The sequence below is a fragment of the Gymnoscopelus braueri genome, assembly GCF_963280865.1.
Source record: "Gymnoscopelus braueri genome assembly, chromosome: 10".
NCBI lineage: Eukaryota > Metazoa > Chordata > Actinopteri > Myctophiformes > Myctophidae > Gymnoscopelus > Gymnoscopelus braueri.
Genome location: NC_137611.1, coordinates 48,293,679 through 48,320,853, shown reverse-complemented (window position 1 = coordinate 48,320,853; position 27,175 = coordinate 48,293,679). Strand labels below are relative to the sequence as shown.

General features: G+C 41.3%; 1 protein-coding gene across 1 annotated transcript in view; it reads left to right on the top strand.

Annotated features, from left to right (window-relative positions):
• Positions 1 to 27,175, top strand: part of basp1 (brain abundant, membrane attached signal protein 1) — a 63,502-nt gene that overhangs the window by 5,073 nt on the left and 31,254 nt on the right. The window contains exon 2 of the mRNA XM_080439133.1: positions 21,078 to 21,152. The gene's annotated coding sequence lies outside the window, so the exon portion shown is untranslated. The remainder of the gene's footprint in view (positions 1 to 21,077; positions 21,153 to 27,175) is intronic.

Genomic DNA, 27,175 nt, shown 5'->3' with positions numbered 1-27,175 from the left:
CATTTTCCCTGACCTATAACGGTCAGTGATTCTCCACTTTTTTATATATATATATATTTTATTTTTATTTTTTTTATGTCAGGGACCCCCAGTTTGATATGTATTAGAACACGGACCCCCCAATCTACACCGTCAAATCCTGTTAATGTAACTCTGAGTGTACAAACGGGACCAAATGGACCCCTATCTGGTCCCATTTGTACACTCTCAGAGTTACAGGCCCATAGGGGTCCATTTGGTTCCTAACTATACATCATTTAGCAGCTGGGGACCCCCCTGGAACCCCCTCTTGGACCCCCGGGGGAACCCGGACCGCACGTTGAGAATCAGTGCCCTATTAGGTCAACCAATGACAGCAAATAAAAACGGGTCGTTTGTTTTAACTCCTTGGAGGACCAGGCGGGTGGAGCTCACGAAAACACTTGCAAATCAAACAGTGTTGGTCAGAGTGTCAGACGAGGAACTGTGGATTCAAGTGTAGGCCTACCTGAAATACTAAATGTTGCAGAGACCGATGAATGAGAGTGAATGAGAGGACTTTTAGCACGGCGACCGGTCCAAACAACCTGTTGGACAGCTGACTGAGGCTTGTAGATATGTGGGAAGAGCAGGGCACTCGGGTGGTGCATTGGTAAAGTAGCCGCCCACCACCACAGAGTCGGGGGTTCGAATCAACCGCCGCCACGGTGCATTCGGCTTTGTAGAGTGTCTATACGAACACAATTGGTGCGTGTTTGGGGGAGGGAAGCCGAGGGGGGAGGGTGATATTTTTCACTGCCAGTATTCCTACGGGCTGGGGGCGGCACCTGTCAGCAGCAGTGGTGTAAAGTAACTAAGTACGTGTAGGTATTTTCTTTGGTGGGGGGGAACCCCAATATTTGTGGTGCCAGGGAACCTCAATATTTGTGTTGTCAAATATTATTCTTTATTTTTCAAGATATTTTGAAAGTAGCAAATCTACAAGCTAACGGTGCTGAGCCTGTAGATCTGCTAATTTCAAATAGCTGCATATAGTTTTAAAGTGGTTAAACTGCTAGTCGCTTCTTTGGGGCTTGTTTTCATAGACCTGGTTACTTGTTTCTCTTGCAAAATGTGGCAACACTGGATGCTTACGTTCATGTGGTTAAACAAAGCTTTTGCATACAGTATAGCTGTTATAAAATCATAACCACATCAAACCTGGCATCCTTATCCTGTTGTGAACATTCACCAAAACAACCCGTGAGCTTGTCGATCTGACAAAGACACTAGTATAGAGTCTGGTTACTAGACTCTAGTACTATAGGGAGTACTATACGGTCAACCATATGGGATTTAAGTGGTTAATATAACGTTGCTGTCGGACAGAAACATTGTATCTCCATTTTTCAACTTGTTAAGCTTTTTGCCCGTAAAAAATGATGTCCTACTTTGTCATACTACACTGTCACATAAAAGTAGCAAAAATAGCTGATCTACAAGCTCACAATGTGTTGATATAGAATCAAAAGCAGTTTTACCACTTTGACAATAATTATTGTCTCCGCCAGGCCAGAAAGGCATGGCGAGAGAGTATGTTTTACCCCCTGTCCGTCCATCCGTCCGTGTGTCCGTCCGTCCGTGTGTCCGTCCGTCCGTCCGTCCGTGTGTCCGTGTGTCCGTGTGTCCATCTGTCTGCGAGCGGCTAATCTCCGGCACCGTTGTCCCGGCCGCTGCGAAACTGTGCACACATACTCCCTGGATGCCAATTCAGAACCTCTGGGCCATTTTTCAGATTGGCCTGTTATAGCGCACCCTGGAGGCCAATTTGTGCAAAATCCATTTTTTAATATTACTCCTACAGATTTTATCCAACCATCACGCAAATCATTACACAGTATCTCTATAGTCATGTGATCAACACGGATCTGTCTGATTTTCCATATTCCATCCTGATTGGCTAAGGTTGGCTTCCAAAGTTTGCAGGATTGGTCCATTTTGAACTAAATGCCTCAAATCATGAACGCAGCCTGCGATTTCCGTGAAATTTCATACGCACATTCCCACTAGGCCGAGGAGGAAATGCCACTTGAAATTTTTCAAATCAGCCTCATGGTGGCGCTATAAAAGGCAAAACAAAGGTATGGCTCGCAACTCACTTTGATGCTCCAGGTTTTATTTCACAATACAGCTGATACGACGTTTCGACCCTTTCGGTCTTTTTCAAGTATAAACAAGAACAGGAAATGACCTCTTTTTATACAGGAACAAATGATTTTGGTTACCAACCCCACCTGGTGATCAGGGGCGGTACCAAGACTTAATCAACATTTTGTCAAGAGACAACTTATCAAAAGACAACATTTCATCTTTTACATTTTACAGAGTATTAACATTTACTTGATTTTTACAACTATTTTTTAGAAAAAAGACTTTAGTAAAAATTAAAAACAGTAGAAAACTCAATTCATTTGATTCAACAGACAGGTAATAAGGACTAAGCTTATTATCTGCTGACAAATATTTTCCAAGAAATATTTCTCCAAAGAAATATACATTTCATGAAATGCATTTCTCAAGAAATACTCCTTAAAAACTATATATCTTTTGACCCGGTCCAGATCATGGCCACTGTGTACAACAAGTTACAAGCAAAAACAACAAAAGGAAAAGAAGAATTAACGTTTTACAACCTACACATATACAACTCCCTTCTTTGGCTTGTTTACAAATATGGCCTAATATCAAAGTCCTCATTGAGTCCTGTTGGTGCCATGGTTTTAAGATAATGGATCCACCATACTTCCCTCCTCAGTAGGAGATTGTCTATATCTCCCCCTCGTCTCGGAAGATGCACTTTCTCTATTCCTAGGTATCTTAAAGATGAGACATTGTGGTGTGCCTTTTTAAAATGTAAAGCTACTGGGCTTTTTTCGTCCCCATTACGTATTGTACTCCTGTGTTCAGCAATGCGTGTTTTTAATGCACGTGTTGTCTTACCCACATATGCTTTCCCACATGGACATCTAAGTAAATAGATTACATTATTCGTTGTACATGTTATTTTGCCTCTTATTTTTATCTCTTGCCCCGTTGACGGGTGATAAAAAAATGTGCATTTTTCTGTAAAATGACATTGGGCACACGAACCACAACGTCGATTGCCATCTGGTAAGTCATCTAGGAAAGTGTGGGGTTTTTTAGGAGGTAGATCTGATTTTACCACAATGTCTCTGATATTATGTGCTCTCCTGTATAATAGCCTAGGGGGGATCTGAAAAGATTTGTCCAATATTGGATCAGAACTAAGAAGATGCCAATGTTTTTTTATAGTTTTCTTAAAATAATTGCCTAGAGGTGAATATTGTGTGACACACTGTATGGGTTGTACAGACGTGTTTTTATTTTTCTTAGATTGTAAACATTCTTCCTGGGTTTTTTGGCATACCTTCAATGCTGCCTTGTCTACAATGTCCTGTGTGTACCCTCTTGTTTTAAACATATTTTTTAAAGTATCTGTCTGTTTCTGAAAGAAATCGTCTCTACTGCAGATTCTACGGATCCTATAGAACTGACTAATAGGTAAACTGTTTTTTAAGGGAGTAGGATGAAATGAATCACTTCTCAATAAAGAATTTCTGTAACAGGGTTTCCTGTATACATCTGTTTGGAATGTACCCTTCTCTCTTTTGATTACAATATCTAAAAAATTTACTTGGTGTTGGTCATGTTCCATAGTAAACTTTAGATGTTCATTTCTGACATTGAGAAAATCAAAGAATTGTATTAGTGTCATTTCATCCCCTGTCCACAAAATACAAATATCATCTATATATCTTTTCCACATCTTTATGTATGGCAAAAACATATTTTCTGTTGAGTTGAATACATAGTTCTGTTCAAAAAGACCCATATAGATGTTTGCTATGGACGGGCTAGCTTTACTGCCCATACTCACACCTTTAACTTGTAGATAGTTCTCGTCCTGGAACATGAAGTAGTTGTGTGTGAGCAGTGTCTCTGTCAGTTCGATAAGAACGTGAGTTTCTGGTGTTGAATCTGGTGGACGCTGATTCAGGAACAGTGTCAGAGCCTCCAAGGCCCCTGTATGGGGTACTGAGGTGTATAGGGATTCGACATCCAAACAGGCCATGTAGGTCACAGTGGTCGGATCCTGGATGGACTTCAGAGTCTTTAGTAGGTCTGTTGAATCCTGCGTGAAGGACGGGAGAGATTTCACTATTGGTTGTAGGAAGAAGTCCACATAAGAAGAAATATTTTCAGTGAGAGATCCTATTGCTGCCACTATTGGTCTACCTTTAGGTTGGACAGGATCTTTGTGCACTTTTGGCAGACAATAAAAGACTGGAGTACTAGGATGATCTATTTTCATATAGTCATATTCTTTTTTGGTCAGGAGGCCATTGTCCAACCAATTCTTTAGTTGATGATGAATCTCATTTTTAAAAGTTACTGTTGGATTTCCAGAAAGTTTTCTGTAGCTCTTGGTATCTCCTAACTGTCGATGTATTTCCTTTACATAATCACTCCTGTTCTGGACAACAATGGCCCCTCCTTTATCTGCATTTTTTACAATCAAAGTGTCATCTTTAGAAAGAGTATTCAATGCTTCCCTTTCTTCTTTCGATAGGTTGTTATATACCTTATGTTCTTTTCTTTTCTTAAGAGTATTTCTGACATCTTGTTCTACAAGTCTGCAGTAAGTATCAACAGATGCATTTCTATGTTTCGGTGGAATAAAAGTGGATTTTCCACGAAATCTAGAATTATCTCGTGCTTTATTTTCACTCTTTGTTGAGTCCATTACTGTTGGTATATCATCCTTATTACTCTTAAAGAATTCTCTTAATCTTATAGATCGAAAGAATTTGTGAAAGTCAATGATTGTATTAAATTCATCACAGTCAGTCGTTGGTACAAAGGATAGGCCTTTTTTAAGGGCTGACTCACATGCAGTAGATAGGGGTTTGTCGCTCAGATTCATGATGTTAATTATTTCATGGAGCTCCGGGTGCCGTAGTATGTCCTCGGGCCTCCGGTTCTTCCTCTGCCCCCTGCGGCACTTCTTCCTCGTCCTCGTCGTGTTGTCCGACCTCCTCCTCCTCTGTTGTGGCCGGCGCCCCGCTCTAAAAAAGCGGTCCCGCTCTAAAAAAGCGGTCCCGCTTGACGTGGGTCCGCTGGTTTCTGAGTCTAGATCTGTAGTGGAGGAGTGAATCACATCATTGACAATGAGAGTATGCTCCTCTTTTTTGTCCTTTGGGATCCTCCACAGATAAACTTCATTTTTTTCATAGTCTTCTGCATCTCTTTGGAATTTCCACATTTTCCTTGCTTTTGTTTCTTTTTCCACTTTATTTTTGTACTCCTCCAATTCATTTTTTATTTCCGTTATGACCTGGATATCTAGGTTCTCAATGATTTTCAAATTCTCTTGTATTGAGGCACGTACAGATGTTAGTTGAGTTGTTAGCTCTTCAATCGTTAGTGCCATTAAATCAAAGGAACATTTGTTGGTAATCTCGCACCATTTTTGGCAGAAAGTGTCATTTTCCTTACCGATCATAGGGCTCTTTTCCAATCTCAGTCCTTTTGGGATCCGTTTGTGCCTGAGATAGTCACTGAGCGTCACGGCATGTAGGAACAGTCTCGTTTCCTTGCTGTAGAGTTTTCTTAATGTCTTTCGTGCCGTTGTTGTGGTGCTTGTTTCTGTCGGCTGAGCAGAATGGTCATCAAACAACGTCTCTTTCAGAAGGATTCTGTCATAGTCTTTCGTGGAGTATTCTCGGCGCTATAAAAGGCCAAATTGCGTTTTTAACTGTAACTGCACCGATCCGCGTGAAACTTTGCACGCATACTCCCTAGAGGCCAAGGAAAAACATCTGCCCTGCATTTTTCACATTAGCCTTTTATAGCGACACCAGGAGGCCGACTTATGTAAAATACATATTTTGAGATTAAGCCTTCAGATTTGATCCAAATGTCACGCAAATCGGTACACATGATCTCTATAGTCATGTGATCAAGATGGATCTGTTTGATTTTTCATATTCCATCGTGATTAGCTAACATTGACATCTAAAGTTTGCAGGAGTGGCCCGTTTTGAACAAAATGCCGCAAATCATGAACGCAGCGTCCGATTGCGGTGGAACTTTGCACGTACATTCGCACTACGTTGAAGAACAAACGCCACCCTTTTAACATTGCCCTATTATAGCGCCACCAGGAGGCCGATTTTTCTCCTACAAATGTTGTCCAAACATCATGCAAATCAGTACACATTATCTCTATAGTCAAGTGATCAAGATGGTTCCGTACGATTTTTTATATTCCATCCTGACTGGCAAATTCTGAACATTGCTGGCCCACAATAACCTACCTGACCTGGCGGAGACCTGTGCTCCGAGGAGCACTTTTTCTAGTTTTATATGCTTTTGGTATTCAAAAATAGCAGATCTACAATCTCACAACACGTGAGCTTGTAGATCTGCTATATTTGGTCCTTGGTGCAAAATGTTTTCAGTTGGGGTCCTGGGCCAAATACATTCATTTGGGGGTCCTTGACATGAAAATGTTTGAGAACTACAACTGGTCTATAGTAGTATCTCCTGCCATCAAGCTAAATTGACGAGAAAACAACCTTTGACAGAGTTTGAAGTAATTAATACTTGACGGCCGACTTCCACAGGAAATTTAAAACGTTCCTCACTTCCTCTTTCCTGTAAGTGCGAAGTGACTGAAGTTACACTATCTGTGATATCATATCACACACACACAAACACACACACACACACCCACGTGCACAGACGCACGCACGCACGCACACGCACGCACACACACACACTCGCACGCACGCACGCACAAACGCACGCACGCACGAACACACGCACAAACACACACACACACACACACACACACACACACACACACACACACACACACACACACACACACACACACTGAAGTTGCACTATCTGTGATTACACACTATGGTGAGTGTTTTAAAAATGCACACACATGCAGAAAACACCATTGATCATTAAAATAAACATGCTCTGACAAGGCACGCAGCCCACCCATCTGACACATTAACATGGCAGTGTTAAGTGGTCAGATGGGTGGACTTTTAAATGGGCCCTGATCCAGAAAAGGTTGAGAACCATTGATGCACTGTACATGTAAAAAAATAAGTTATAATGGGGGGGGGGGGGCGGGGGGCTCATTTGAAACTATCTCAACTGTGTGTCTATCCTACTGTACAATGTCTACCTCTCAGCTTTCCTACTGTCTGTCTGTCTCTCCTACACTGTCTCCTCTCTCAGCATTTTATCTATCAGCCAACAAAACCAATGGCTGTCAAAGTGCCTTTGACAACCGGGGGGTCCGGAGTCCTTGAAGGGGTCCCAGAGGGTCCCCAGCAAAGCGTTGTGATGTGTTGTGATGCGCTGCGCTGTGAGCTTGTCTATCTGCTATTTTTTGCTAAAGTTTTCCCCACAATATGGATGTTGGGGTTTAAGTGGTTAACCACTGGACTGATCTGCGCCACAGATATCGTGCACGGTGCCGGTGGGCCAAGGAGAATCACATTACCTTTCTACATGTGTAATCGTTGTTTTAGTACGTTTTAACTGCAATACAATGGAGGTCGGACTGAAACTTTGCCCAAATATGGAGATGACTGACATAACAATAGTCAGTGATGGAAAGTAACTAAGTATATTTCCAATTTCCAATACTTTTACTTCTACTCCACTACATCTCAGAGGCAAATATTGTACTTTTACTCCACTACAATTATTTGAAAAATGTAGTTACTTTTCAGGTATAAATTATGATATTATAAAACATACATTAACCACTTTAGCCCTATTTTATACATGGGCTGTTTGAAAATAGCCGATGCGACGCGTTGTGAGCTTGTAGATCTGCTATTTTCAAATATTTTTGTACTCTTACTTTAGGTACTTTAAGTAAATTTTTATGCCAATGCTTTTGTACTTTTACTCAAGTACATTTTGAATTATTTTACTTGTAACAGAGTACTTCTACATTGCACTATTGATACTTTTACTTAAGTAAAACATTTGAGTACTTTTTCCACCACTGACAATAGTGATGTCATAATTTCACATCACATCAGCCTTTATAAGGTGACAGACAGACAGAAAGGCAGACAGACAGACAGACAGATACAGATGTTGCACTGGACGGTGACCAAAGCCAATGTTGGAACGGTTTCCCAGAATGCCACTGTATCAGCACATAGACTCGATGATATAGACTATGATGTTGCTATAGCAGTGGGGCACAAGGTGTATTGCTTTGAAGGTGCGACATGAACATTGAGGATCGGATTGGTGTGAACGTCTTCAACACAGTGACTTTGCGCTGGGTGAATTTGGCCCCAGTGTCAACTGGAAGAGGAAAACGTCCCTTTGAGGTTCCCTCCGGACGACACGGCCACACAGCTGTCCTTATAGAGGATATCATCTACATCTGGGGAGGGCGTAAGGACAACAGTACTGTATCGGAGTACTGTAACGTCCTTTATGTATTTGATGTCGACACCAACAGATGGTTCAAACCCAATATTTCTGGGACTGTTCCAAGAGGGAGGGAGGCACACACAGCCTGTGTTTCTGTGATGATCATGTATATTTATGGAGGACACGTACGCTATGACGTACGCTATCAATATTCCTACAATGACATCTACAAGTTGGACACCACCACAATGGTTTGGTCTCTTATTAACACCAGAGGCACTCCATCATATGGTCACTGTGCCACCATCATCGGAACAAAGATGTTTGTATCTGGGGACTGGACATACCGGGTCAGAGTGTTTGACACAGAGACCAACTGCTGGCTGAACACGCCTTCTCCACAGCTTCCAGAAGAACGCATCAGAAGTCATCATTCAGCCTTTGCCTACAATGGAGAGTTGTACATAATGTACCGCTGGACCTTCAATGATCTGTGGAAATTCAATCCAGACACCTTCTCCTGGAAGAAGCTTGAGCCCAAGGGGAAAGGCCCATGTAGGAAGCATGGGCTGTTGCATAGTGGGAGATTGTGTCATCTTTCTCAGACAATCAGTCCAGTATATCCCAGACTTGAGTCCCAGAATGAAGACCAATATGCAAGCTAGCAGTTATTCAGTACGGCCTGGAGCAGTCTGGACTCCCACACAACATCAGGTGGGAACTGGCAGCCATGACTACCAACAACAACAACACATGACAAGAGCAGAGAATAACTTCCAGACAATGCAACAGAAGAGTGTGTGTGTGTGTGTGTGTGTGTGTGTGTGTGTGTGCGTGCGTGTTCTTTACCAGGGATAGGTTCAGAAATGATGAAAGAAATGATGTCTCGATGATTGTGGCGAAAACGTATTGGGATTAACGTTGTTATCACAATAATCAAATTGTGCTTTAAAGTCTTAATTTGACACTTTGGTTATTAGTCAAAAATAGCAGATTCACAAGCTCACAACGCGTTTTGGTGTGGACGAAAAAAAAGCGGTTCTAGCCAACTCCATGTGTGTGACGGATAATTTCACGATAAATTATCCGCGATATCTTTTTTTGTGAGCACTTTTTTCATTGCGATAGACCATAATAAAGATTATCATCCCATCTTTATTTCCACTCGAGGGTGTGCTTTACCGTCATCTTTGTCACTACCATGATGCGGTCAGGAGGCACAACCGTGATGTGGTCAGGAGGCACTTGCGTCGAGTTCCGTAAGCATCGCTGGAACGAAGCCTAGAATCACACATTGTCACAATGGACACAAACCTCCAGTCTTTATTCGATTTGATTGACTGAACTCTTTCAATAAAGTGTTCAGTAGTGGTTTTTTTATTGTAATATGGGCTATTTGTCAGGGGAAATATTCAAAAAGGTCAGAAGAAATTTGAAGATGAACTTCAAACCAAAACAACCAAAGCCTACAACCAAAACACTATGCTCATGTATGGATGATATTGACAAAGACTCAAACAGGGACCCCCCCCCCCCCTGTTTTTGGGCGGTGTAGCCGCCTCTATAAGTGGGGTTGGGACACCTCATTAGTACACCCTTAAATGTACTGTGATTGGCTCATAATTAGTACACCCCTAGCATTAGTACACCCCTAGCTGTACTGTGATTGGCTGACTCTATTGGCTGACTCTATTCAGCACTGTGATTAGCTAGTGAGACACATGATGAAATCAACAACCTATAAATAACTATGCTCTTCAAAAAAAACACTTTTTTTAAGTGAGCTTCCATCACTGTGATGACCACTGTGATGACCACACCGCCCACTTCACACTGGGTGTGATTTTTTAAACTAAACTTGAATCAAGTTGCATTTGTAATGAATGAATCCCCCCCCACCCCCACACACAAGGCATAACCCCCACCCACAAGGCATCTTAAGCAAGGCCTTACGAATCAATCTGAACAGGCATTACAAGCCGAGAATGTAGATGATTAATAATTTTCCAAGGTTGTTGCCACCTAAATTCCTATTTATCTGTATCACAATCTCTCCCCCAGAGGAGAAGATTTGTGTTGAAAAAAGTCTGAATTACGGGAAAAAATGGTGGGGGTAGTGTAGCGCCCAGGATCACTTAGAAAATTGGCACTGGGTGAAAAAAAGGGTTACAAAATTGCGGGATAAAAATGTAAGTAAAAAATAATTAGAAAAAAAATGATTCCGGTTGGGGTTACGGTTAGAATTAGGTATTTAGAGGTTATGTTTGGTGGTTGGGGTTTGGTGGTTGGGGTTAGAGTTCTCCTTGTTTTATGCTCGGTTGTGTGGCGATGTCACACACCGAAACATAGCAGATCTACCGCATGGTAGAGCAGACTCTATGCACAGTAGCCATATTGGAATTCATTTCATTTGGGCCTTTTCCTTACTTCCTAAACAGGTGTAATGCCATTCTTTCTTCACAGGCTCTGTTCCATTCTGGTCAAGCAGAGGTCAGGGTGCTGATATTGTGCATGTTGGCTCACTGGAAACACTCTGCTACACTAGTGGGTCTCAAAGTGTGGTCCAGGCACCCTCATGGTTCCTTGAGGGGGTTCCACATGGCCCCACATGGTGTGTGTAACTCTGAGAGTGTAGAGTGTTATGGGGGTCCTTAGGTTTGAGAACTACTGTGCTACACTAAATGGAACAGAGCCTTCATTAGTATTATTTGTAAAACCTGTGAAAGAAGTTAGGAAGAGGCCCAATTTCTTTCCAATATGGCTGCTGTGCATAGAGCCTAAAGGACTGGTTCTCAAAGTGGTAATTGGGGTGGTCCCCAGTGGGTCCCCATGCAGAGTTTGTTGATATAGCATCAATAACATATACATAATAGCCTCAATCTATAAGTTTAACCACTTAACCCCCTATATAGACATCAGATATTTGAAATTAGCAATCTACAAGCTCACAACGTGTCGCAATACGACGCGTTGTGAGCTTGCAGATCTGCTATTTTTCAACAAAAGAATCTTGAAAACAAAACAGTGACAAATGTGGAATATTTTTAGGAAAAACCTTAACACCGTCTTGTATGGGGGGTCCCTGACACAAAATATTCCTAAGATGGGGGTCCGCAGCCAGATACATATCAATTTGGAGGCCCTTGACATGAAAAAAGTTTGAGAACCACTCACACAGGGACATTCCGTTCTCCCTTGAGAACCCATCTCCCAGAGACACAAAGGAGCGAAGATGTTCCCTGTTCCCTGCCAGGTTGTGATCGTGACGATCACCCAATTTGTGTGGAGCATTGGTTCTCAAAGTGGGGTCCGGGGACCCCCAGGGGTCCTTGGGGGGGTACCAGGGGGTCCCCAGCAAAATTTGTTAATAAAGCGTCACAATCATGTTAACCCCTTTATCCATATTTTATACTTTGGCTATTCAAAAATAGCAGATATGCAAGCTCGTCACACAATGAGCTTGTAGATCTACTATTTTCATTTTAATGCAAACCTTTGCAAATCTTTGCTTTTGGGGGTCCCTGGAATAAAATGTTTTGAGATGGGATTGAGAGTATTCGACCGTAGTATGATAATTATGAGAGAAAAAATGGCTGCTGTGATTCAATGTGTGTTTTCAGTGGTTTTTACCTCAATGGTTTTCAAAGGTTTGAAACCTAAGGGTCCATTTGGTTCCATTTGTACACTCTCAGAGTTACAGACCTGTACGGGTCCATTTTTAAACCCCCTCAAGGAACCCTGAGGGTCCCTGGACCCCACTTTGAGAACCCCTGCCGTGATAAAAGCAAACAAGTTGAAAATAAAAAGTTTAAATAAATGTTAACGTCTGCACTGCATTTAAGTTGTTTGAAAAACAAAGCTATTTGAACCATGCAAATGACAGAGCACTCTCATAGAAGTATGCAAAAGATGTTTCAACTTAGACAAGCATAATCCCTCCTGTCTCACCCTGAGTCACGACACGCAAATGTGATGCTATCTATCTATCTATCTATCTATCTATCTATCTATCTATCTATCTATCTATCTATCTATCTATCTATCTATCTATCTATCTATCTATCTATCTATCTATATATCTATCTATCTATCTATCTATCTATCTATCTATCTATCTATCTATCTATCTATCTATCTATCTATCTATCTATCTATATATCTATCTATCTATCTATCTATCTATCTATCTATCTATCTATCTCTCTAGATCAATCTCTAGATCAATCGATCTAGACAGGCACAGATGGTTAAGTCAGTGGTTCTCAAACCATTTCATGTCAACGACCCCTATATTGATGTATTTGTATCTGGCCGCGGACCCCATCTGAAAATATATTTTGCCAGGGACCCACAGAGGAAAATAGTTGTGTTGAGAAAGTGTAAAAAAAATGACCCCCCCAAAAAGCAGAAGTATAAAATAGGGTTAAAGTGGTTAATGATGCTATATTAACTAATTTTGTTGGGGACCCCTTCAAGGACCCCTCGCCCGACTTTGAGAACCACTGGTTTAAGTACTGCGTGTCATTCATGTTTACTAGATCACCAGTGTATTTAATGTGAGGAAGGACTCGGCACTTGTTTGTATATGAATTAGTTTATTTATCACCACAGTACACTATGATGTTGTCACTGGTCGCCATGTCAACTACTATCCATGCAAATATCTGGCTTCTCTGTCTGTCTGTCTGTCTGTCTGTCTGTCTGTCTGTCTGTCTGTCTGTCTGTCTGTCTGTCTCTCTGTCAGATAGCATGAACAGACGTTTCATTTCATCAGGAGGATGAGAGTCAAATCACAGTCACATTGGAATAAGGACATTTACATGGTCACCTCATCTGGATGTTCTATTTCCATACCTGATGGCAGTGGTGGAAGAAGTACTCAGATCTCTCTCTCTCTCTCTCTCTCTCTCTCTCTCTCTCTCTCTCTCTCTCTCTCTCTCTCTCTCTCTCTCTCTCTCTCTCTGTGTGTGGTGTGTGTGTGTGTGTGTGTGTGTGTGTGTGTGTGTGTGTGTGTGTGTGTGTTTATAAACAGTATGGGGGGTTATTCTTATTTAGCACACTGAGAGTGTGCGTGCAAAGAATCACGGCAATTGAATGCTGCGTTCATGATTGGTGGCATTTTGTACAAAAACAGGGCCTCGCCTGCAAACTTTGGGTAAATTTACCTAAGTACTTTCCACCGCTGTGGAACACAGAAGGTGAATGTAGCTGCTGTTGTGTTGGAATGAGAAGCACAGTGCTGTGTTTGTGTGTTGTGCATCGCCATGGCATCCACACTGTGATAAACTGCATTGCGTTGCTTAGATTCCCAGGATTGGAAACAACACTGTGGCGCTTTTGGCCTCGCCGTGTCACTTCCTCTGCAGTATGACTTATGTGAGTGAGACAGTGTGAGAGTGAGACAGCGTGAGCAGTGAGACAGCATGCCAGATGGACACATTTAGATCAGTGACTAACTTTTTCACGTCAAGGACCCCCAAATCATTGCGTGGAAACCTTGCATGCATGTCCTAAACAGTGTCTTTATTATTATTATTATTATTATTATTATTACCATTATTATTATTATTATTATTATTATTAGTAGTAGTAGTAGTAGTAGTAGTAGTAGTAGTAGTAGTAGTAGTCGTAGTAGTCGTAGTAGTCGTAGTAGTAGTAGTAGTAGTAGTCGTAATAGTAGTATAAATAGTGAAAATCAGATAGCAAAATAACAAAATAAAAATAAAAAGAGAAGAAAATAAAAATAAATTAAACACAAATAAAAATAAAACAGGAGGCTCACAGTCACAATCTAAATGAGTTGTGAACTTGTAGATCTGTTATTTTCACTACTTTTGTGCAACACTGTTTGTCATGTTAGACAATGTTCACACTGCCCGCCTTAAAAATAAAACAACATTTAACTTTATGAAGAATTCTTCATTTCTGAACAATATTGACAATGTCGGAGTATTTTCACTAAATAGATTTTCCGATTTTTCAAATCTACTCCTATTCTGTACTGATCAGAGCAATGGTCACAGAGTTATACCATTTGAAGTGTTAAACACTGCTGTAACACTGCTGTAGTGTGTGCAATTTAGTTTAGTGTGTGTGACTATTCTCATGGCAGACCCCTGAACAGTGTTTGTGCCGGATTGTACAGCATTGGTGCACATGTGGCCCCGTAACAGGGCCCCTGTGGTCCACACGTTGCCCCTAGGGTGACTGTTGTCACGGCGGGCCCCATAATAGTGTTTGTGTCGAGTTTGGTGCGGATCGGTGCAACGGTGCACCTCACAAGTTACTGTCGACACTAGGCAATTTTAATAGAGGATAAAGTCATGCCCAACAACTTCTCATTTGAAAGTGGTTAAGAACATTCATCTCATATTTCAACCAGTTGAAAGTTGTTGACACTTGCTGCCATCTCACATGTCAGAAGGAGATGAGCTCCACTAGCCCGACTCTTCTTAAAGAGACAGATCCTTCTTTACTAGATTGCAGATTTGGTTCCATTTGTACACTCTCAGATTTCCATTTGTACACTGACACTCCCATAGTTGCAGACCCATAAGAGTCCATAACTCCGGTGTTAGCCGCACTTCACTGGCTACCAATCAAAAAGTCCAGAATAGATTTAAAAATTCTGTTAACCACTTATAAAGTACTACATGAGCTGTCCAATCTCAAAACAAAGGGTGACCGGGCCTTTGCAGTGGTTGCTCCCTCACTGTGGGAACGCCCTTCCCTTGGCTTTAAAAAATGCTGAGTCTGAAGGTTTTAAGAGCATGCTTAAAACACATTTGTTTCGTAAGCATTTTGTCCCATGATGTTTTACCTGACTCACATAGATCAATGCTTTGTTTTTTATCCTTGTTGTATTGTATTATTTAGCTATTTTGTACTATAATACACTGTTTGTAACTTGTTCATTTTGTGTATATTGTGTTCCATTGTACAGCACACTGTACAGCACACTGTTTCTAAAGGTGCTTTATAAATACAATGTACTTACTTACTTACGTTGAGAACCACTACATTGTTCAGTAGTGGACTTCTTGTGCATACTGCCTGTAGGCGGAGGAACTCAATACCCCAAAATTCGTTCACACTGTGAATAGTGTGTTTGAATTCTTTCTGCATTTTGTGTAGGTAATGAAGTCATAGAGCCACAACGAAGCCTCACCGTTGTTAGACACTCTCTCTCTCTCTTTTGTTTTTGTGAGTTGTTTTTATTTAATATTTTTATATATTGTTTTGCTGCAGAGAAAGCCCAAAAAGCCAACCAGGTGCTCAACGGAGATTGAGCAAGAGCGACGGCCATTACAAGCTCTCTTCCGGTTCGGACAGGCTTTCATAACTATAGTTCAGAGAGTCAGCACATCCGGAGATGCATAAGTTCTGAGAAAAAAAACTTCAGAGACCGCCACAGTTTAACTAGGCATAAGGCAATGGACCTTACCCGCTCTATTCTGGGCCAAGCTATACCCGTACTCGCGTCCCATTAGCTGCGAATTTCTACCCATTACCTGTGAAATACGGATAATGGAGCTGGCACTGTCCCCAAACGCTATTCTGCACCTGCTATACCCGCTCTCCATTACGCCGACTCTGTTATTTGCGGGTGGAGGTGTGGTCGTGGGCGTGTTGTTGCTGTATCCCCAAAATTGCTATTCTGCCCACACACCTTTGGGAAAGCGCAGAGCGGACTCTAAAACCAACCACAGTGCCAACTTGGTTTGTAGAGCGCACAGGCTGCAACCTGCAATGGATTCCTGGAGACGGCCAGTGCGGCACCTCTCTCTACTAGGATATTATTGTAAACAAATCTCACTGATTCTAATTTTCCTATAATCAGCAGAAGGGAGAGTGTCAATTCCTTGTGTCAATTGTGTTTATATAAGATGATAGTCTATTTAAAGAAGCCCAATGTGGCTTATAATAATCAGACCAGGCAACACTGCAGACAGGGAGATAGGAGAGCGCAAGATTGGATTGGGGATAATGGCTAGCGCAGTCTTCTCTTAATGACATCTGGCACGGTGATTGGTTTTATCATTGTAGCGCCCAAGCCACACCTATGCATAGTGTAACGGGTAGCACAGGTGTTTGCGGGTAAGGCAGGTGTCCCAGAATAGCAACTTTTGCGGGGAAACGCCCCTTGCCTAGTCCTAAATCCGATATTAGTGGCTTTAGCAACTTTGGTGCGGAATATAGTGCCCTACGTCTCCATTTTGTTCAAATTGTACACTCTCAGAGTTACCTGTCGTTTCGCTGGATACCCCCTGGAACCCCTTTAAGTACCCCTGGAGGTCCCCAGACCACTGCCGTCGTGCTCTCACAGAGCAGTTGTTCCCCCAGGCTGTGAGATAAATGTTTGTCAGTGTTGCATACAACTTGGCGCAGTGCCAAGTTCTTACTTCCTCTCGTGAAGGACTCTCAAAGCCACTTTGGCTCAGTGACAACCTGACACATTATTGCCCTTTACCTTGTTTAACTTTTCAGACCACAACCCGCGAGTAGCCGTTTAAGTCGCCCAGTATTGTGTTGGTATCCGTGTGTCGCATACCAACACACGTTGCACGTTAGCATTAGAACTGTCTATACTGGAAAGCGGCATTGAAAATTGTTACTGTTGCTGCGCCTCATTCATATGCTGCATGTTTGTTTTCTTGTATGTTGTTGCTTTCGGGCAGAGATCTATTATATCCATATTTAATTGTTTTTTTTTGTGTTTTCACCCTATAAATTATATAGTGAAAATGGCCGATCTACAAGCTCACGTCTATTTTCTTCTTTTCTCGTTTTAGTTTTTTTTCACACAGCAATGCGTTGATATTAAAATGAAAATGTACTTCGTAATTTGTACTTTTGAATGCTTGAGTATAATATTTTGTCTACCACTGCCTGTCTGTCCTTGGGCAGCTTTAATGTCAAACCCAAGGTGAAGTGTCATCGTAACTGCACTGTGCCCACAGATTTTCTGGAAGCGCAGAACATCTTTCATACGTTAGATATTAGATATCACATATCACATATTAACTTGATAATCTGGAGATAATGTGGGCAGTGGCTGCTTTGGGTTTCAGTGGACGATCGATCTGTTCCCCGTAGCAATTTTTAGCATGACATTCCATACCTGGAGTTGTGTAAAATGAATCCCGCCGTGCACTTTGTGCATAAGTCTGCTGGGGGGTCACTAATACTTTGAATACGTACGCCCAGTGAAGACGTGAATACTGGACAGAAAATCGAGTCGCTGCACATTTTCTGTGCAGAATTCTCAAATGTTTACTGTGGAGAAAAGTGTCTATTGTCTTCTAAATCAGTGGTTCTCAACCTTTTCTGGATCAGGGCCCATTTGAAAATCTTGTAAGTGTTCGCGTGCCACCCATCTGACCACTCATCAGTGGTGTAAAGTAACTAAGTACATTTACTCAAGTACTTAAGTACAATTTTGAGGTACTTTTACTTTACTGGAGTATTTCCAATTTTCTATACTTTTACTTCTACTCCACTACATGGAGACTCAGAGGCAAATATTGTACTTTTACTCCACTACAATGATTTGAAAACTTTAGTTACTAGTTACTTTGCAGATATAAATTATTACATTATAAAACATACTTTAACCACTTTAGTCCTATTTTATACCTAGGCTATTTGAAAATAGCCTATCTACAAGCTCACAAGCGATGCGACGTGTTGTGAGCTTGTAAATCAGCTATTTTCAAACATTTTAGTATCCGATTTGCCTACCGCAGGCAAATCGGATTTGTTTCTCAAACGACCATCCTCGCTGTTATTTGCAAGCGATCAGCTCGCATTTGTGTATGCAGACACCGTGGACTTATCTGCATTGGTTGCCGCGGTAACGATGCCTGGCTTGTCACCGAGTGTGTTTGTTCATCAGCTCATAAAATGTGCAACTGTAAAGAACAGTAAAGAAGTCTAGTACACATTTACCTGAGTACTGTACTTGAGTACATTTTTCTGTATCTCTACTTTACTTGAATATTTCTTTTTTATACTTGTACTTTATACTCTACATTTCCAGGAAGGAAGAAAGTACATTACGAAATAACCACTTAAGCCGTATTTCAAATACTGAAAATAGCTGATCTACAAGCTCACAACGCATTGCATTGCAATGTTTTGAGCTTGTAGATCTGTTATTTTGTAATTTGTACTTTTTAGTATTTATTTTTAAAGCACATACTCCAGTACTCAAGTTCAAATTTGACAGGATCAACTTTGTAATATTTGACCTGGAGTATCTATACTTTGACTCAAGTACTGGAGTTGAGTACTTTGTCCACCACTGACTGTTTCACAGTTTGACCATGCACTCATTTAGACCTCTGACAACCACAGACAAAAAAGAAGAGGCACATTTTAGATTTTGTTTTTACACACCATTATATTATTTTGATCATAAGACCCAATTACTGAGTGTTAGTCTCCAGGTTTTCTTCAGAATATGTATGACACTGATTTGCTATGACTTGTATGGCATATTAGGAGACCACTGGTACAGTTATTCTCAAACGTTTTATTTTGAAGGAACTGAGTGTACAGGTCCATTTGGTTCCATTAGTACACTCTCAGAGTTACAGACCTGTAATGGTCATTTAGGGCTATCTCTTTATGTATGTGTCTACCCATGTTCTATGTCCAATATGGCTCAAATAGAATTTTGAAGAAAAGAAAAAAAAGTCCACCACAAGCCAGCATGGCGATGACCCCTGATCATCACAAACAGCAATGGTGGAAAAAAAACTCACATTTTCAAGTAAAAGTATCAATACTGCAATATAGAAATACTCTGTTTACCGGTACAAGTAAAAGTCCGGGGTTCAAAATGTACTTGAGTAAAAGTACAAAAGTATTGACATCAAAATGTATTTAAGTACCAAAAGTAAAAGTACTCATTATGCAGAATGTCCCATTTCAAGTTTTCAAATATATAACAATATTTTCAAATGGCCAAAATGGAAATAGGGCTGAAGTGGTTAATGTATGTTTTGTAATAATAATCAAAATCGACAAAGTAACTGTAGTAACTAAAGTTTTCAAATAATTGTGACAAACAGTACGTTGACAAACAGACACTGACAAACAGTACGTTGCTAGGAAGATGTTTGTTAATAACTCCAGTCGTGTACAATTTCGCCCCTAGTGGCGAAGCGTGGGTTGGGCCACCTTCTTAAATTACGCATCTTTGGTCAAGTCTAGGGCGAGTCAACTCGTCATGTGGGTTCGTCAGGTTCATGACAGCCCTGGAGAGGAAACTGTAAACCCCGGAGTCATGGAAATGCTGCTGCATTGGATCTCAGCCAGGATGAACCCAGGAAATCACATTCAAACAAACAAATAAACTAGGTGAAAGCAGTGCCTTCCGTAGTTCTTTAGAGAAGCTGTTTGTCAAACATATTTTAAGACGTCGGAGATGTGCAACTCACGTCCGCGTTCATCGTCTGTGCTCGGCGTCTTCATTTGCTGAGCTGACTTGAAAACTTTTGGCATTTTGAGGTTGCGGGAAACTGAAAGATTGTGGCCACTGTAAGATCCCCATTGCTAAATTAAGAGAACATTTTTTGCACACTCAGCATTTTGTGAGGCTGGAGAGAGACATTGTCACCAGACAATTAATGTCAGTGGTGGAAAGTAGCAAAGAACATATACTCAAGTGCTGTACTTAAGTACAATTTCGAGGTATTATTTTACTTTACTGAAGAATTTCCACTTTCTTTTACTTTTACTCCAGGCAAACTAAATAGCTTCCTTTTTTTTCCTTCCTTTTTTTTTATAATAAGGTAGTGTGAATGTTGAAGAAGCCTCTCATTACAACTGTAAATCTTTCTATGATAATAAATAGTTTGATGTGTGTTTAACCCTTTAAAGGACAACTTTGGTTTTTTTTTACAACAAGGGTTATTTCAGCCTCATGGTGGCGCTGTAACAGACAGATTCACGTTTTGGCCTAATTATAGGCCAAAATTTAAAAAATTAGGCCAATTATAGGCCAAAGCGTGAATGCCTGTTACAGCGCCACCATGAGGCTGAAATGAAAAATGTAGGGTGGCATTTCTTCCTTGGCCTAGTGGGGATGTGCGTACAAAGTTTCACGGAAATCGGAAGCTGCGTTCATGACTATTTACCAATGGATCGAAGGCCCCCGCCCCCACGGTTAAAAATCACGAAATCATTCAAAAAAGATAGCAAGTAATACGTGATTTTTTTTTAACACTCATCTTTTAATTATTATCATTACAAACTAATAAAATAACCCTTGTTGTAAAAAAACAAAGTTGTCCTTTAAAACCGGGAAAGCATTTGTGTCATTTTAGATTTTTGCGTGGCTATTCAAAAATAGCAGATATACAATCTCGCAGCGCGTCACTTCGCGCCGCGCTGCGAGCTTGTATATCTGCTATTTTTGAACATTTCAGGAAAATCTCGAAAGTGTGAGAACTACCGATTTAGAAGGCATTTGTAGAATCGGCCTCAGGTCTTATGGGGTTTGGAGAGGCTTAGATGTGTAGAAATGCTGTGTTTACTCGTGAATAAGGACACATTAACATGCTGCCATTCACTCCACTGACTGATGTCACCCGCTTATTGTCTTGCAGGTTGTGTCACCGCCCGTCACCAGCAGCGTGTCAACAACAACAACAACAACAACAGACGCAGGGGAGGAACACAAGGTACTGGAACACACCCTGCCTGTCTGTCTTTCTTTCTGTTTGTATGTCTGTCTTAGCGTATGTTTGGTAGTATATGTTGCCATGACGGTACCCTTCTATCTTCTGCTACTTCAACACCCGTGTTTAAGACGGCAATAAACGTCATACTGTGTGTGTGTGTGTGTGTGTGTGTGTGTGTGTGCGCGCGCATGCGTGTGGTGGTAGCTGAATGTCCGGGTTGAACAGCGGTCATATCAAGAGAAGTCTGTTGTTACACACACACACGCACGCACGCACACGCGCACGCACACGCATACACACACTTACACGTCACTGTGGTTTCTGCCTTCTAACAGTCTGTCCACATAAATCCAACTTTATTATCCCATCTACACACATGCCGGTTGGGAACGCACACCCCTCAGTTGTGTGAAACACCCATCAGAGCACCTGTTGTACCCATTATCATAGTACTTGAAGGCCAGTCTATGAAGTCAGTACTATGACATCATATTGATGCCATCAGCGATGTCCATATATGGGCATAAAAGGGACAAAGTCAGACAGATATGGAGATTTGCAGATTTATAGATACAGCAGACATCCAAAGATTGTTGACGTCCTCACAAGTATAGCACTACAGATGTTTGTTTGTGTGTGTGTGTGTGTGTGTGTGTGTGTGTGTGTGTGTGTGTGTGTGTGTGTGTGTGTGTGTGTGTGTGTGTGTGTGTGTGTGGGTGTGTGTGTGTGTGTATTTACATTCCCAGTCTTGTCTTCGTGCGGACAGCCTTGACGGCTGTATATGTTAGCGCAGAGCCCAGATCTCTGAGGTCAAAGGTCGCATATTTCCTTGACGACTGTCCACACCACTCATTAATAAACTCTGTGTGTGTGTGTGTGTGTGTGTGTGTGTGTGTGTGTGTGTGTGTGTGTGTGTGTGTGTGTGTGTGTGTGTGTGTGTGTGTGTGCGTATGTGTAATTGCGTCAGAGCAGGTTTGTGTCCTTCTGTAGAAGCAGGAGTTGTCAGAGAGAGAGAGAGCTGAGGATTTACTGCTAGGAACTAATGATCACCTGCTTACCTCTCACACACACACACACACACACACACACACACACACACACACACACACACACACACACACACACACACACACACACACACACACACACACCGAGCTAGGGCTGGCAAGTGGCTCAGGCGGTAGAGCGAACGCTTGGGAATAATCAGAAGGTTACCGGTTTGATCGCCAGCTCCCTCTGGGTTAGTTAGTGTGGGAGTGTCCTTGAGCAAGACGCTGAACCCCTAACTGCTCCTGATGAGCAGGTTGGTGCCTTGCATGGTTTCCTCTGCTATCCGTGTGTGAATGTGTGTGTGTGAGTGGGTGAATGTAATGTGTATGTAGTAAAAAATAAGTTATACTTGAGTGCAAGTAAGTAACAGTAGGCTAAATATAAAAGTCCTACACTATATGCACAACTTGGCACTTTTACTTAGGAAGTTCCTCTCAGGGAACGACTCACAAAGTGAGCTTTTTGCCATTATAACTTATAATTATCATGCTAGTATCTGTAATTTGTCCGGTTTTGTGTCGGTTGCGTGTTTCAATAGGTGGCCAATTACGGTTAGCTTGGCATCAGCCTTAGAACTGTCTCGGCATCAAAATGAATTTAAGATACATTCTCCATGTCGGATCCGTGGACCACTTGGGGTCCACATGGACCCTTGTGGATCTGTAACACTGAGACCCATAAGCGATCTCAGTGTTAAATTAACACTGAGGATTTTACAGTGTAGATTGGGGTTGCTTTAAAGCTTAGTTCAGTGATTCTCAACCTTTTTAATTTCAAGAACCCCCAGTTAGATATGCATTAGGCCATGGGGGTGGGATTCAAACCTCCCACACACGGTGTGCTCCTGAGCCAGTATGGTAACCATTAATCAAACTAATCAAATTCATTGATTATTTTACAAAACATAAAAATCCAATAAAAGCGTCACCATTTCTTTTGTGTATATCACCCATTCTTGAGAATCGGGACAAAACCTGTATTTTTATTATTTGTTTTATTCTTCAATTATGCCAGGAAAATATATTTTTTTAAATCAAAGGGTTGACTATTAAGCCATGTAATGGGCCAACCTCCCACAGTTTTTTTTAACCCATAAGATGGCAGATCTGACGGAGTTGACATCTGACGGAGTCTGACGGAGTCTGACGGAGTTGACAAAATGTTACGTTTTTTTCATTCCACGGCACAGTCATAGTGAGTTAGTAAGTTGCTATTAACGCTAATAGAATTGTTTTAAGGACGGACGGAGTTGACATGTTATGGTTGGGACACACCAGATAGTAATATTGTTGTTATTATAATTTTTGGGGTTATTATTGTTATTATTGTATAAAAAAAAGTATATATGTTGGGCTATTCTGCCTTTGTTGATAGTACACAGTGGAGATAGACAGGAAACTGGTAGTGCGACGGGGAGTGACATGCAGCAAAGGTCGTTGGACTCAGGACTCCATCCCACGACTCGCTGCCAGGCTGCATTAGAGCCTATATGAGGTGTGTGCCATAACCGCTAGGCAAGCGGTGCCGCATAGCCAGTATACTTTTTGCATTCACCAGTGTGCCCCCCCCTCCCTCTCATTAGAACCCAGCTGTGTGGGTCAATACTCTGGGAGAAAACAATCACATTATTTTTTTTCAGCCGTTGGTCCACAGAACCAGTTAATAGTCACATTTATCAACATGTCACAATGCTGTTTAGTTGGCATGTTTACCAGCCGTGGAAAAAAGTACTCTGATACCAGCTACTGGTATATGTCTGAATGTGAATGAACCAATCAATCAATCATTTCTAGTCCTCTCCTCCCTATTTAATGTACAATATTAGCTAATAGTAGCTAAGCTTCTTACGTTTCTGTGATGTTTATTGTGAGGAAGTACAGTTACTTATATATATCGTCACTGTCGGATGGAAACCTCGGTATTAAACCGCAACTTTTCAGAAATAAAAATAAAAATAATGAATTGTAGTTATTATTTAGTCACAAGCTGTTGTTAATACTTTTCATTGGTTCAATGAAAGTGAAATTAATTTAATAGTGGAAAAGCAGAGCTACAAGCTCACAACGTGTAGCAATGACACGTGTTGTGAGCTTGTACACTCTTATACGACATCAAGTGCATTAATTAATACAAAACATAGAAAGTTGAAATATAGAGCAACGATATATAGCAGTGGGAATGAGCTTATCAATAATTTCTAGCCCTCTCCTCCCTTTGTAATGTACAATATTTGTTTAAGATAAGAGTAGCCCTGCTGCGCTGGGTCATAAAGCCTGTCTGTTTGCTCTTCAGATGAAACTTCAACACTGCATTGACCTCTTAAAACCCATGTTTGACAACTTCTCTTTTTCTGGTTTCAATTATAGTGTGTGTGTGTGTGTGTGTGTGTGTGTGTGTGTGTGTGTGTGTGTGTGTGTGTGTGTGTGGGTGTGTGTGTGTGTGTGTGTGTGTGTGTGTGTGTGTGTGTGTGTGTGTGTGTGTGTGTGTGTGTGTGTGTGTGTGTGTGTGTGTGTGTGTGTGTGTGTACATAATGGTTGTTTGCTCGTTGGATCCATACAAGCTTTTCAGGAGTGGATCACAACCTCTGTATGACCTCTATGTACATAGGCTGGAATGTGTCGAGTTATCGCCTCTTTACAGTTCAAAAGTGTGTCGATTTGGTATCGATTGCGGCGACAAAGAACCCTGTGAGATCTCATACCATTTTGTAAAACAATTATTTTGAAGACACTGGTGACATCTGGAGATATGAGCTCTGTTATGATGCCGTCACGTCAATTAAATCTGGTTTCCTTGTTTCTGAAAGTCGATCGCACTTCTGTTATTGTGATGGATGATACAGTACATGGAGAAAACGTAAAAGAACATAATATGCATTATATGTGTCATAATAGTTAAGAAGGCGTTCAAATATTTTGAAAAAAAACATTATGTCCATATTTCTACCATTTCATAATTTTTTACCCCCTGCAAATTAATGCCCTGATAATGTGTAAAAGTAGAGAAAATAGCACATCTACAAGAGCTTGTGACTACATAATAACTACATTATAGCCATTATTGGAACACAGGTTATTTTTTCCAGTTACAAAATAATAATGGTTTTGGTCATGCATGTTTTCCACCCCACAGCAATAATATAGTTTCAGATCCAAATGAATGTTGAGTCGAAATAGGCATACCTTCCCACAGGGTGATATGAAAGTTGAGACATTCCACAGAATCCACACATATTTCTGAAGAATACTTAAGTTGCTCCTGGTTTGTAGAAATGAATCTCCACCGGATTGAGTCATTACTGCTGTGTTCACCGGGCACAGAATTTAAACAGGATTTCTTATAGACTATTACGATTCTTAAAGGAGCTCTACAACCATTGTCAACCTATCTTCATATAATTGGTCCTCACCAATGCTCATTATGAGATGACACCCCACATGTCTACTCACTCTGTGTCTCAGAGGAAGGCTGTGGACAGTTCAGAAACCCGTCAGGTTTTTATTTTATTGTATCTTTTATTTGGTTTTATTAATACACAAAGAATGGTTTCTATTTCAGCATGCTAACTTTCCAGGAGGAGAAGCGCTGTAGTTTCTATTAGCTTGGAAACCCCATTGATGATGTGATGCGGTGGGAGTATGCAGTCATTGTTGATGATACAAACATTAACGATGCAAAGCATGCTTCAAAGAGGCACACAATGCTTTGAGAGGCTAGTATCAGTATGTGTGTTAATTGTTTAAAAATAGCATTTATTATTCATTTGAAAACAATATTTTGCTTCCCAAATATACTTAAAAAGACAGCTATTTGCGGTACATGGAATAGTAAGTAAGTAAGTAAGTAAGTAAGTAAGTAATGTAAAAACACATTGAAGCCATTATGCATGGGCTGCGAGCATTTGGAAATCTATTCTCCAAATTGGTGAAAATATTTGGTGTAGACGAAAAAAACGGTCCAGGTACAGAGATTATGATTATTGTGAGCGTTGTTTTATCGCGATAAACGGTCGTAACGATGATATTCCCATCCCCAACAAGTACACCACCTGGACATGACACTAGTATGTTACAGGGACTTATCCCCAATCCAACCCTTGATTGCCAAGCATTGGGTCCCATTTCTATAGTCTTTGGTATGACCCGACCGGGGAATCAAACCCCAACCTCCCAATCTCAGAGCGAACGCTCTAACCACAAGGCCACTGAGCTGATAGTTAGCCCTAAATGTAACAAAACCCCAAAAATTCAATCCCTTTTACACTACCTATTAAAACATTAGTGAAAATAGCAGATTTACAAGCTCACAGACGTGCTCATACCGAAAGGACAGTGAGTTGAATCATTTGTGTGTGTGTGTGTGTGTGTGTGTGTGTGTGTGTGTGTGTGTGTGTGTGTGTGTGTGTGTGTGTGTGTGTGTGTGTGTGTGTGTGTGTGTGTGTGTGTGTGTGTGTGTGTGTGTGTGTGTGTGTGTGTTGCATGCATAAAGCATGATGTCAAAACGTTAAATCTTTTACACTCTGGAGTTGAACTGACAGTGAGGTCGCGTCACATGATTGGTTGTGACACATGACAGAACCGCCCAATGGGAAGCTGTTACATCTCCTCATCGCCACTAACAAGAGAAACAGTTCAGGTGAACTCCGACATGAATGTAAGGAACACTATTATATAATGTACTCTCTCTCTCTCTCTCTCTCTCTCTCTCTCTCTCTCTCTCTCTCTCTCTCTCTCTCTCTCTCTCTCTGTGTGTGTGTGTGTGTGTGTGTGTGTGTGTGTGTGTGTGTGTGTGTGTGTGTGTGTGTGTGTGTGTGTGTGTGTGTGTGTGTGTGTGTGTGTGTGTGTGTGCGCGTGCGTGCGTGCGCGTGTGTGTGTGTGTGTGTGTGTGTGTGTGTGTGTGTGTGTGTGTGTCTCTCTCTCTCCCTCTCTCTCTCTCTCTCTCTCTCTCTCTCTCTCTCTCTCTCTCTCTCTCTC